Source organism: Sinocyclocheilus rhinocerous, unplaced genomic scaffold (genome assembly GCF_001515625.1).
Source record: "Sinocyclocheilus rhinocerous isolate Xijiao unplaced genomic scaffold, SAMN03320098_v1.1 scaffold584, whole genome shotgun sequence".
NCBI lineage: Eukaryota > Metazoa > Chordata > Actinopteri > Cypriniformes > Cyprinidae > Sinocyclocheilus > Sinocyclocheilus rhinocerous.
The window spans coordinates 2129375-2143074 of NW_015630348.1; the positions used below are offsets into that span (position 1 = coordinate 2129375).

Here is a 13700-nt window from a genome sequence, read left to right on the forward strand (position 1 = left end):
TATTATTATTATTATTATTATTATTATTATTATTATTTTCCAATTTAGAGAGCTTTCCTAGCTCATCATGCAACTTAATGATCATATACAGCGGGTAAAATAAGTATTGAACACATCACCATTTTGCTCAGTAAATATATTTCTATAGGTGCTGTTGGCATGAAATTTTCACCAGATGTCGGTAACAATAAAAGTAATCCATACATACAAAGAAAGCAAAACAAATAGGTTCAGAAATTAAGTTCTGTGTAATAAAGTAGAACAACACAGGGAAAAAAGTATTGAACACATGAAGAAAGGGAGGTGCAAATAGGTATGGAAAGCCAAGACACCAGCTGAAATCTATCAGTAATTAGAAAGCAATCCTGCCCCTTGTCAGTGGAAATTAATATTAGTTGGTTCAGTCCCAACTGATGGCCTATAAAAAGGTGTCTCATGACCAACGTGTCACACAAGAAACATTTCATGATGGGTAAAAGCAAAGAGCTTTCTCAAGACCTTTGCAACCTTATTGTTGCAAAGCATACTGATGGCATTGGTTACAGAAGGATTTCTATACTTCTGAATTTTCCAGTGAGCACTGTTGGGGCTATAATCCGGAAGTGGAAAGAACATAATTTCACCATAAACCGCCACGACCAGGTGCTCCTCGCAAGATTTCTGACAGAGGAGTGAAAATAATTATCAGAAGAGTTGTCCAAGAACCAAGGATCACTTGTGGAAAGCTTCAGAAAGACCTGGAATTAGCATGTACAATTGTTTCAAAGAAAATAAGTACAATAAGTAAGTAATGCGCTCAACCGCCGTGGCCTGTATGCACGCTCAACATGCAAGGCTGGAACTTTGCTGCACAACATTTAGACAAGCCTGTGAAATACTGGGAGAATATAGTCTGGTCAGATGAGACAAAAATTTTACTCTTTGGATGCCATAATACACACCATATTTGGAGGTCAAATGGCACTGCACTTCACCCCAAAAACATCATGCTGTGGCACTGGCAAAATTCATATAATTAAAGGAAGGATGAATGGAAAAATGTCATTACCAACAAAAGGCTTTTGTACGAAGTATTAAATAAATGTCAGTAAGCGTGTTGAATAATTTTTCCCTGGGTCATTCCATTTTATTACATAGAACTTAATTTCTGAACTTATTTGTATTGTTTTCTTTCTATGTATGGATTACTTGGGTTGTTAACGACATCTGGTGAAAATTTCATGTCAACAGCACCTTTAGAAATATATTTATTGAGAAAAATGGTGATGTGTTCAATACTTATTTTACCCACTGTATGCAAAGCTTCTCAAAACACTATTGGCTAAAAAATTGTAAGAGGGCATGAGACGTTTCACTCTGAATGAGCATTTTTTTTTCCGTACTTCATTCTTTATACAGCCAGGTGAGCAGGGGCTCTGAATTCTGGCCCTGAACCTGCCTGTATGGTGCAAGGAGCACCTGTGCAGGTTGTGACGGATTATGCAGGGAAGGTAGCTGCCTGAGTGTCAACGACAGCAGTTTTGATTAAGTGTTAAATGATGAAGTGTCCATACCGGCGTGAGAGAGACAGGTTACCTGTCATCCCCCACCCAGCCCACCACCCCTCCTTTCTCTCTTCCTGTCACCCCTACAGTCATTTGTTCTTCCCCTCTTCCTCAGCAGTGCTGGCAGAAGGCCCTCTGACAAGCTGATTCATGTTCTATCTGGCACAGGCCTCTCAAAACAATTTAAGAATGAAATATTGTCTTCTCCCTCTCTAATGTATGACACTTCCACTTCTGTTCCCTGCTGCCTCTTCCATTTCATCTGACCTGTAGGGTTTGTTCTGACTGAAGGGTCCTGTGAGGTGACCTGAGGCCCGGAGGAGCATTTGTGTAAGCTATTAAAAGTGAAGTGAGACACAGAGGGAGCTGAACCAGAACCTCTGACCTCACAACTGGGACATTGGGGAATCTCTCCTGATATCTACTTTCATAACTCATGAAACCACTGACAAGCACTGTTTCTTAGCGAAGTTTGTTTGTACAGTAAGCAAGAATAGCTTTCAAATGGAAATATTCTACTTGCATTTAATCGAGAGCATTTATTCGGTTTTTTTTTTCTTGCTAAATAAATAGGGATTTGAACACTGCCTTCAACCTTATAACGATTCTTATATTTAGACACTTAAAATGACTTACTAGTTAAGTTGTCAACGGCTTTGTGGTCATACATGTTATCAAGAAATCGTTTTGCACATTTGCAAATTCACATCTAAGGGATACGCTGCCATTAATCGCTCAATACGGATGTTAATAAAGTCTCAGAGGGTCCCATTTAGCCTGTCATATATTTCCTTGAATATCTTATATTCTGATAAACTAGTTCAATCACACAAATGGCAGTGAAATAAGTTTAAAAAATCATCAAAAAAGATCCTTTCTTGCCCTATGTTACAGAAATGTATATTGACATAAATAATGCAAATGGTGATTTCTGTAGCAGCCACCATGATCTGCTTCATTGTATAGAATGGTCTCTTACTGTTCATTTTCTGTCATTTCATATTTAATTTTGTTCAAAGCATATAAAAATTATTTTGCAGATGTCTCTTCTTGGTAAATGGGAGATCAAAGTCTGATAGATTTTTATATTATGTAAGCACACAACTCATGTGCCTTGATATATTTCATGTTGGATGTGTGTTTGTGCATTTTTTAATGTATTTGTGGCTGTAAAAGATCGTTGAAATATGAAAAAAAAATCTCTCGCCTTCTTTATTACCATTTCCTATCCTTATTTTCATTACTCTCACTCTAAGATCTGAGCTTCTCTTCATTAATTTGAAGAGAAAAACAGTATAAAATGAGAAAATTGTGATGACTTCTTGCTCACCCCAATAATGCAAGCCCTCAGGCCCAGGAACTGTGGTGTGAACACATCTCAAATCTGTAGATTGCATTACCATCAAAGAATGCAGCGACCTTTGCTACAAAGTTTAAAACCCAATTTATTCTTTGTGCTATTATAGCCGTCCTATCACTACCCTTACAAAGTGGAGCGTCATTTCACAAGACACTGAGGACTATTTCAGATTTGTTTGTTCAGAAATCCTTTGAAGACACCGAGGCCTCACGCTCAAGGTTAAAACCAATATAAAGAACAGTTGTTGCATGATGAGCAATACCTCTGACAGGGTCTGGAACTAACAGGACTGGATCATGACTACAGCCCCCAGGAGGAGCTGCGGGTCTCTGGGGGAAGAGCTGAAAATCAAGCCCTGGAGTCATGGTGAGCGAGCTGGACTCTTTGAAGCTGGATTAGCTCAGGTGAATCAAAGGCAAATGTGCCTCACTTTCACCCACTTGAGCTCTAGTCGCTGGTAATTCATCTTCCTTTTTTGACATTTGGCACCCCAAAAGTTTGGGTCAGGAGAGGGAAAGGCAGACAGTTTTCTGTGCAGATGTCTGGGTGTGTGTTAATGTGTGTTAAAGTGTAGGAGAAAGTCCCTTTCATTTTTTGTGTCATAATTCTGTTCTTTCTGCTCTTACTCGTCACACTACAGTGACTTTCTCAATTTCTAAGGGGGCAAAAATATTGTAAATTATAGACCTTTTTTTTGGTAAACTTTCCTTCCTTTTTTTATGTTTTACATCTTACAAAATGTATTTATATATACACACACACACTCACTGGCCACATTTCTGTGCACCCGTTCAACTGCTGTTCAAATATCTAATCAGCCAATCACATGGCAGCAACTCGTTACATTAAGGCATGTAAACATGGTCAAGACGAACTGCAGAAATGCAAAATGAGCATCAGAATAGGAATTTTTCATGACTTTAAACATGGTGTAGTTGTTGGTGCCAGGCAGGCTGGACTGAGTATTTTAGAAACTGCTGATCTACTGGGAGTTTCAGACAAAACCATCTCTAGGGTTTACTGAGAATGTTCTGAAAAAGAGAAAATATCCAGTGAATGGCAGTTCTGTAAACAAAAATGCCTTGTTGATGCCAGAGGTCAGAGGAGAATGGCCAAACCAGTTTAAGCTGATAGAAAGACAACTCAAATAACCACTTGTTTCAACCAAGCTATGCAGAAGAGCATCTCTGAATGCACAACATGTCGAACCTTGAAGCAGATGGGCTACAGCAGCAGAAGACCACACCAGGTGCCACTCCTATCACCTAAGAACAGGAAACTGAGGCTACAGTTTGCACAGGCTCACCAAAATTTGACAATGGAAGACTGAAAAAAGGTTGCCTGATCTAATGCAACATTCGGATGGTAGAATCAGAATTTGGTGTAAATGACATGAATGCATGGACACATCCTGCTTTATAAAAATGGTTCTGGCTGGTGGCCTCTTAGTACCAGTTGAGCATCGCTTATAGGGGTCCTATTATGCTCTTTTACAAAGTCTTGATTTTGTTTTGGGGGTGTACTAGAACATGCTCTCATGCTTGGAGGTGCGAAAAACTTATTATTTTTCACATAATTTACATTATTACAATACCTTTCTCCCCAGCCTGGCACAAACGGCTCGATTAGTTTCGGGTTTGATGAAGGCCGCCTTCCGAAAAACAAAATGTGTTGTTATTGGCGAACAGCTTAGATGCTTAATGCCCCGCCCCTTGCCAAAGCAGCAAGTTCCGTCTGCTCCAGTATAGTTAAGGATGGCGTCAATATTGCCATATCAATTTGAGCCGGATTCAGACCCCGAGAATATTGAACAAGAGGATCGCGCAGAAGCTGTGCACACACGGATATTGCAAGAAATATTAGAGTTGGTAACATTATTGTTTTTTTTTGACTAAATCCCGTTTTAGATAGGATGCCAATAACCGCTTAAAAATAACAGCATTTACTATGTACAGATAAGTGCAACGGTAATATGTATTATGTTTATTGTTCTTTAATTCTAACATTATAACATGAATTGCAGTGAAACTGTTATACAGTTGAATTTATTTATACCATAAGTCTCATAATTAAAGTGTAAATTCTGCAGATAACATCATTTTCCAGTATTGTACTGTCAGCAATTTATATAGATTTTTCATAATTGTAACATACATATTTACATAGATAATTATTCAGGTGCATGTGTAATAACTTGCGAAAAACTTGACGCTACAGCAGCACTTCTTCGTCGTCGTCGTCGTCGTCATCTTGTCTGATGCACTCAACCAAGCATTCCAACCACAACCTCGCCCCTCCCCACCCCCCAACCATTAAAATTTCCGTAGGCGAGATTTATTTTAATGATATTCTAATGGGCCGCTTTGTGACATCACAAAACCCGGAAATCAACGCTGTAGTCCAAACGAGCCGTTCGTTGTAGTTCTTGAAAAGGGATTTTTTTTTTTTAAACGAAGTCTTCCTTTGGAGTGGACTTTGAGATTTGTAACTTCTTTAGATCTTTTTTATGCCCAAACATACACACTACACACTGACTAAAATTCAAAAAGTGAAAAAGCATAATAGGACCCCTTTAAACACCATAGCCTACCCAAGTGTTGTTGCTGACCATGTCTATGCTTTAATGACCACAGTGTACCTATGTTGTGATGGCTACTTCCAGCAGGATAACGCACCATGTCACAAAGCTCAAATCATCTCAAACTGGTTTCTTGAATATGACAAGTTCACAGTACTCAAATGGCCTACACAGTCATCAGATCTCAATCCAATAGAGAACCTTTGGGATGTGGTGGAACGGAAGATTCACATCATGGAAGTGCAGCCAAGAAATCTGCAGCAACTGTTTGATGTCATCAAACCTATTCTCTGAGGTATATTTCCAGAAACTTGGTGAATCTATGCCTTGAAGAATTAAGGCTATATGTTTAAGAATTTTGAGTGATTTCATAGTGTTTTATTTGCATTAAAGGTGGGGTATGTATTTTTTTCAAAAATCCTTTAAAAAATTGAGTCGGGCCGAGTACCAAAACAAACTTGTAGCCAATCAGCAGTAAGGGGCGTGTCTACTCATGATGGGGACGAGAGAGCACAGGACGGACATTAGCCGAGCCGAGCGACGAGAGAAAGATAGAGATGGCAGATAAAAAAACAAAAGAGGAAAATGTCTGCGGAACAAAAGAAGGCTTACCATAAGGCAAGAAGTAGGACCCGTGTAAATATCGGATCAGCTTTTCAGCGCTGGAGAGAACTCAAGGAGTGGGAAGGCCTTCGATAGGACGCCGAGGTTTCTTTGTTTCTTCTCGATAGGTGAGTAACTTTGGTTTTGCTTTGTTTCGCAGAACTAATATATGCTGTTAAAACACATATGCACGTTAAAACACACAGTACTACCAAAACACATTCGACCTGTATTACCATAGTAACACATTGCTTTCACTTATTGATGACATCATAACATTGGCCGGCTGGCACAGCAGATTCCGCCATAATCGTTGACTGGGTTGCGTACGTATATGTGGGGAGGAGCTATCAAAATAGGGGCGAGACCCTTTTGGGGTAGGGGCGTGTTAGTTTTGGTGATTTGAAATATCAACATTGGCTACCAGAACTCACTTACCCCACCTTTAACTGATCAGTCTTCCTGTAGTTTTCCTGTAGTATACAGCGACAGACAGAGTAGTTGAAAATTAATTGTATGTTTTTTTTGTTTTGTTTTTTTGTTTTTAACAATGCTGGGCAGTGCATTGTGACTGTGAAAAAACAGCAATACAGAGAGAATCCACCTACTTGGCTCTGATTGGCTGTGATTGGCTTTGATTTGAATCACATAGCATTTTTGCTTTTAGTGTGGAACAAAAAATTGCAGTAATCGTGTCACATTATGCATACTAGGTCATATTTAAAAAAAAAAATTTTTTTTTAAAACTAAACTTATAGTAACAGAAAAATTGCTAAAACTAAAGACAGCTTAAAGATTATAAATACTGAAATAGAATCAAAAACAATAGGCTCTGATCATACATATGACAGCTTGAGAACCCCTAACCACTAGCATGCGAATTATCAATAATTTTGGATGCAAGCATGTTCTCAGCACACATCAACATAATCGCAACTTCAGGGCATGTTCTGTTTAACAGTGCTTTGCGTTTGAATGCAATTAGAATCTGGGCCACGGGGACTGACAGTCACTTGATAATGCATTTTTGTGTTGAGCATGACATTTTTCATGCACATGTTAAAAGCATCTTAGACGTTCACAAAGTGTGATGGACGGGTAATGGAATGAAAAGGTGCGATGGTTCTTCATGGTTCTCGTTATCCAGCGTAGGTTGTGTTCTCACCTCCAATAGAAGGTGGTGAATTTTCATTAGATGAGATCACAGATGAAGAGGCTCTCAAACGCATAGTTAATTTACACAGGCATCAGACATTAGTCTCTAATGGAGTCCTGTGGTGTCAGGCAGTTTGCACACCCACAGGCTTACACACATGTATATGCCCCCACAGTAAGCCTTCTAAACAGCATAAACAATTTAAGTTACATGATGTATAATTTAAACTATCCCTCTCGCAGAGTTTTTGAACATTTCTAATATGCCAGTCCTAATACTGAGTGTTTATTAATCAGCACAAGCCTATAATATACAAGTACATTAAACTCCAGTCTAAGTAACACATTTCAGCACCTAGGACAGCTCCTCTCATAGAAAACACTGCAAAATCCAGAGCATTTCAAGCTGAATGCTTGATGAAAAATTTAATCTTTGCCACTTTGTAGATATATCTTATAAAACAGTAGTTTAAATTTAAATGAAATATATACATGTGTAAAAGGGAAACTTATGGAAGCTTTCTAAGGAAAATGGCAGAATTGTGAGAAATATTCTCAATATTCATGTGTCTCACAGTTCTTTTTTTCCTGAATTGTTTATATATTACCTCACAATTATGAGTTTATATCTTGCAATTCTGAAAAAAAATAAAATAAGAATTGTCAGAGAAAAACGTCTGAATTGTGAAATAAATAGTCGCATTCCATGGCAGAATCAGGCTTCCATAAAAATTAGCTGCTTACACACTACCAGCGATGCACCGAGCAGTACATCGATTTGTACAAGTACCATGAGCTGCAAAGTTGTTTACAGCTCTTTTTCTTGAGTTGAGACAGAATGAGTATCAGATGAATCCATTTTCTTGGTTCTATTTACGTTATGGCTTTACATAATGGCAAACCAATTATAATGTTTAATTACTCAACAATAGTTTCCTGTATTGTGAAACTTTGCTTGCCCATTACCTTTTTACTGAACCATTAAGAATTGGTTTGATTTTCAATTTCAGATTGATTGCATTTTTCACACAGCAAATTGTACTCTGTCATTATCCTAATAATGGCTAATTGCATTTTAAATATGCGATAGATTATAAATTCATATAATGAGGTCTGGCAGTTAATTTGTGCCATAAATCTTTGTCAAGGTAATTTGTGTTTGTAATAATACTTGAGCTTGTGGGCTACCAAATTAATTAAAATCGATTGGGCCAAAAACATAAATCAAACTAATATATTTTCTAATTACAGGTTGTCACCTTTTGTGTTTCAGGTAGCTATTTGTCAAGTGGTTGTTAACGTGGTGTGTGCATGTGTTTGTGTGCACTCGTATACTCAACAGGCTTTGAAAATTAATCAAAGGTAGCGACAGTCCCGCACCATGCAGGCCGATTAGTGTTTTGAATGTGTGTCAGTGCAAGCAAACAGGTACGTCGCGCACTCAGAGAGCAAATGGATATGACTATAAATTGATTTCCTACTGTTAATTGGTCAACTATCTAACAGGGCCGAGATGCACTTCCTCTAAAGATTGTGAGATCACTCATCCATTTACACTTCGGGCTGCTCCACTGACCTGCTGTAATGTACAGGATGTGCGTTCATCTGAGAGCACTAGGACTCTGCTCGCTCTACCTAATCTGATTTGTGTAGCAGGATTGATTACAATGTAATGTCTGTTTCTCTGGGTTAATATATTAATGTAGCCAGCTCTTTGACTGCCTCAGTGCCAGACAGACACTAGGGTATCGATTTATGCCTTTTCTTGTCTAATTACTAGGGCGGAGAGCTGTACGACAGGCTGTTGGGAAACCTTACCTAACTGCACTCAGCCAAGCTCAAAAATTACATCCATAAATGCAACTCTTTTCACTCAATTGTGCACAAGCCGTGATGGTTAGGGGTTTTAACAACACTGGGAGAAATTAAGAGCGTTTTGTCTTTGCTACGTTTGCACCTCTAATTGAGCTGTGGAGACATCAGTATGAAGGTTGTAGTATTATGCAACAAAGTCTCTAACATCATTACTGCATCTCCTTCTATGACAATGCAAAACGGATGTGTCATTTTCATTTCTTTCTTTACCTTTTTTTTCCCCTCGTGCGGCGTAATAGCAGGAGACGGCGTTCGAGCGGAGTCTCAAATGAAGAGCTTATGTTTAGCAGGCGGAAGCCGAGGTAGCAGAGATAATATTTCCCGATATTGATCTCTCATGCTCTCATTCCAAACTGAGAAACGGACCTGGGGAATCAGAACACAAAGTTAACACATTCATTAAATGACAGCGAGATCACATAGGTCAAGTCTGAGTGTATGTGTTTTCATTCCTCCGCTCAGGCTGGCATGTATCACGGCTGATAATCCTCCATAAAGTACCTATCCAAACTTCAGATTGCCCTTCACATCTGAAGGCTTCTGTTCTGTTCAGCAGCTGTGTAGAAGAAAAAATAACATAACAGAGAACAAGTAAGAGGAAATGGAGAGAGAGGAGTGAAAAAGAGAAACTGGAAAGAGAGGGAGACCAGAGATGAAGACTCTGTCTGCAGTGCCATCTAGTGGCCATATAAATATTCAAAAGCTGGGATCTTGTGCACTATAGAGCAGTAAGATTCTCTTGTTTTCTTTCTTGCTATTCCTCTTCATTTCCTTACTTCATCTGCATTGTTGTGCAACTTGTCGAACTTCTACACATTTTCTATCCAATTTCCCCAATGCCACTCTGAGGACAGATGGGACAAATCGCAACAGACATGAAAGCCTCCCTCTCCACCATCCCTGGCCTTCTCCTCGGCAGGATTCCTCTGATTTCATCATCTACATGTTTCCACCAACCCTCCTGAGTTCGGATTATGCCTCTTCCCATCGGGGGACACCCGGGAACTGAGAACACGGTTTGGGAGATAAAGGAGGAAATAGAGCGAGAACAGACAGGGAGAGGCATGATTGCCACGGGAACAACAGGAAAAAACAGACGGTGGCATGGTGAGGAGGTGATAGTGTCCGATGGCCTCTTGGTTCTCCTCAGATGCTGATAGACCCCGGAGCCGGTGGCAAGACGTGTGATGCGTGTCCCCTGGCACCAGCTCACGGTGGCCCTCTCTCGCTCTCTCCTTGGCAGCACCCAGAATCCTCCAGGATTAATCACACCCTGGTTGCATGGCATCTGTCGCCCCCAGCTTGGCCAACTGCACAGCATGACATGATTAAACGTCCCCAGGCATGGAGTTCATGTGGCAGAGAGCGACTCTTCAGCACAACCAGCCTCAGATCGCTCACTCAGGGCTGGGTAGGAGATACAGAGCTGCGTAAGTCTTCGCACTCCCCGATATCCACTTAGAGAACTTAAAAAGGAATGAGGAAAGGACTGAGATCATATCAGCAGACTGCATCTTGTGTTTGAACACCATACTGTTTCTCTTCTTTTCTCTCGTGGTGCCTTTTTTTCTTTTAATATCTAGACTTTGCTCTTTGCTTTTCCCCTCTTGTCATTGTCTTCTTTAATTAAGTACAGTGGAATGCAAGACACCTCTTTACAGCCAAATAAAAAAGCATACAAAATTTGTGTTCTTTTATGGCTGTTTTTAGTCTTCGTCTGTACTTCAAAAAGCGAATCAAAGCCGACCAGCAGGGCAAGGTTATATGACACCATTTCGCCTGAGCCTCACTCTGACCTTGGAATGAAAAGAATGTTTGACAACTTCCATAGTTCAAATATCGAAATGATGCAATTATGTTGAATGCAACACTCAAATTGCTTCAATAAACTCTAATAATTAAGTTCCATCTCTAAACTTTGTTTCAGTTTTTCTATAGAAGCACAATGACTGGAAGCGCTGTGCCACCAAGAGGAAATATTCCTGCATTCTCCTGCTTATGGGTGCAGAACCAGAGCACATATTAATAATTCAGCAAGTTTAAGTTCAGTTAAAATATGCATTCTAATTGGGCCTAAGTGTGTGCACTCGACACTAAGTAGGTCTGCTGCCATTTTTTCCTACCCTGACACATTTGATAAACTTGATCCAGTTTTATCATGTTGAAAAAATATATCTTAAATATACTGGTGATAAAAACAAAATGGCATCAACAATCTCCAGTGTTGGCTGTTTAATGACACATTTAATTTGTGCATGATGCTAGAGGATAAACATTTAATACATGTCTGTGACTTTAAAACTGAGATGGTTTATGAGTAATCCAGAGGCACCTATGCATATTTTTTTCTGCTGTTAGGCTTCCAGGCAGCAAAAAAACACCTCATTAATTGCATGTCATTTTACTGGTATGTTTCAATTTAAATGTGACTGAATGGACTGTAAAGTTGGATTGTGGGCTCATTTATTCTTGACTGCCATTGTGGTCAAACCCTAGCTGGATATCTTACTGTAAATAGAAGCCAACAGCTGTGCTACTGTATACATGCACTACTATGCAAAAGTTAATATTTAAACGTAATTTATTCCTGTGAAGCTACATTTTCAGCAGCCATTATTCCAGTCTTCAGTGTCACATGATCCTTCAGAAATCATTGTAATATGCTCATTTGGTGATCAAGTAAGTTTTCTTATTATTATCATTGTTGAAGACAATTGTTCTGCTTAATATTTTGGCCAAAGCTACATTTATTTCAGGATTCTTTCAACTGAAAGGTAAAAAAAGAAAAAAAAATTGTAAATATGTATGTTTTCACTTGCTGTTAACTTTTTTGATTAATTTAATGAATCGTTGCTGTATGAAAGTAGGCTACTAATTTATTTCAACTTTTGAAAAGTAGTGCATGCGTATAATATTTTATATAAAAATTGAATAACAAAGGAATCCTATAATAGGTGCTTATTTCAGAGTAACAAAATTAATCACATGTAGATTGTAGTTTAGGCCTTATATATGAGATTGTGTTTGAACTGATTGTATGGCATGCTTGGTTTACCCTAAGATCTTGCTATAAATGCTCTCAAGCAAGAGTATCCCTTAGAATATGAAAAATATGGTCCTTATATGGAGATGGTTAGTTGTTGTGTTAATTAGGCTATTAACTGTGTGCACATGCTGCCTCATTTAGAATAATCCAGATTCATCACCATTACAATAAGGTAAGAAGAAATCATTGTATATGAATCTGCTTGCATACTTTTCCGTGCACATTTTGAATTCCAAATAAAATGAGAGAAAATAGATAGAGAAACTTTTGGACCAATATGAGACTCCACTGCCATGGCAATGTGTAATGCATTTGCTTGCAGTGAATGTCTGACTATTGGACTTCTTATTGATCAAAGAGCACAGGGTCATAGGAATAAATAATATAGATCATTATACTTTCTGTCTTCCTCTCTCTTCCCCTCTGCTCTCCTCATAGAAGCAGAGCAGCAGCACACACACATAAATACATGTACGGATGTGTTCAAGGGTGGAAACGGAAGTCCACAATTATACTGTGATGCATGAAACGCTATTGAACATTGACTTACGCATTCAAGCACATACACACATACGGTTGGCGTGGTAGGAGTGGAGTGATGGTCGTCTTTCTGGAGTGGACTGGTAGCTTTGATCCCTCTGTCATCAGTACATTTTTCTTCTCACGGCTCGCTGAAATAATACATAGCAGGCAGACCACCACAGCAACTGTGCTTTGTTGCCATGGCAATCGCAAAGAAACTAATTATTACCTGGCGGGGTGGAGATAAGGCTTAGGAACAGAAAGAGAGAGAGAGAGAGAGAGAGAGAGAGAGAGAGAGAGAGAGTGTGTGTGTGTGTGTGTGTGTGTACATGTGTTTGAGAGCCAGAGAGAAGTGATAGAATGTAAGCGAAAGAAAATGAGCAGATATAGAGGTGGCCAAGCAGAGGATGAGAACTGTATACAAAGAATCACTCATAACCGAATGGAAAGCCTTTCTTGAAAGATTAAGGCGGCCCACTGCCTGCAGGGCATGATGCCTCTGGCCTTCCCTCACCTGCTGAGAGAACACACTGGCAGATCAAGAGGAGCTATAGACTCATGCTAAAGAGCTAAACGGAAATGTAAGAGGGGGAACCAACAGAGAGAGGCTACACTTAAGATTTCATCCATGGGCTAATAAAAAATAAAAAAACACCAGCCTATCAAAAGAACCACATGGTCAGTCTTTTGTTATAGCAGTTAACACTGTGAGTTCCATTGTGTAACTCCTGGAAACATCAGTTGAATTCCCCTTTTGTAGTTTTAGAGATCAAACTCTGAAGTTGAATCATTTATAGCAGTTTAAATAAGTGGTGTAGTGTAATATATACTAATGTCATAGAATATTTGTGAGGGTTTGAGTCACATTTAAGCAAGAGTGTTGCAGGCTGGAGTTCTATAAACAAGAAATTAATATAAAGTAATTTTCATTTGTAGACACAATGTGGCTAGTTATTTTGTTCATTTTTGCACTGCCAAGACAAATCAGTGTCAACAGTTGCATGTGTCGCCTGTCTG

General features: G+C 39.1%; 1 long non-coding RNA gene across 1 annotated transcript in view; it reads left to right on the plus strand.

Moving 5' to 3' along the window:
• The window catches only part of LOC107740182 (uncharacterized), a 21492-nt gene extending 8087 nt beyond the window's left edge, over window positions 1-13405 (plus strand). The window contains exons 2-3 of the long non-coding RNA XR_001640065.1: window positions 4633-4636; window positions 13396-13405. This is a non-coding gene — a long non-coding RNA (uncharacterized LOC107740182). The remainder of the gene's footprint in view (window positions 1-4632; window positions 4637-13395) is intronic.
• Window positions 13406-13700: the final 295 nt, after the last annotated feature.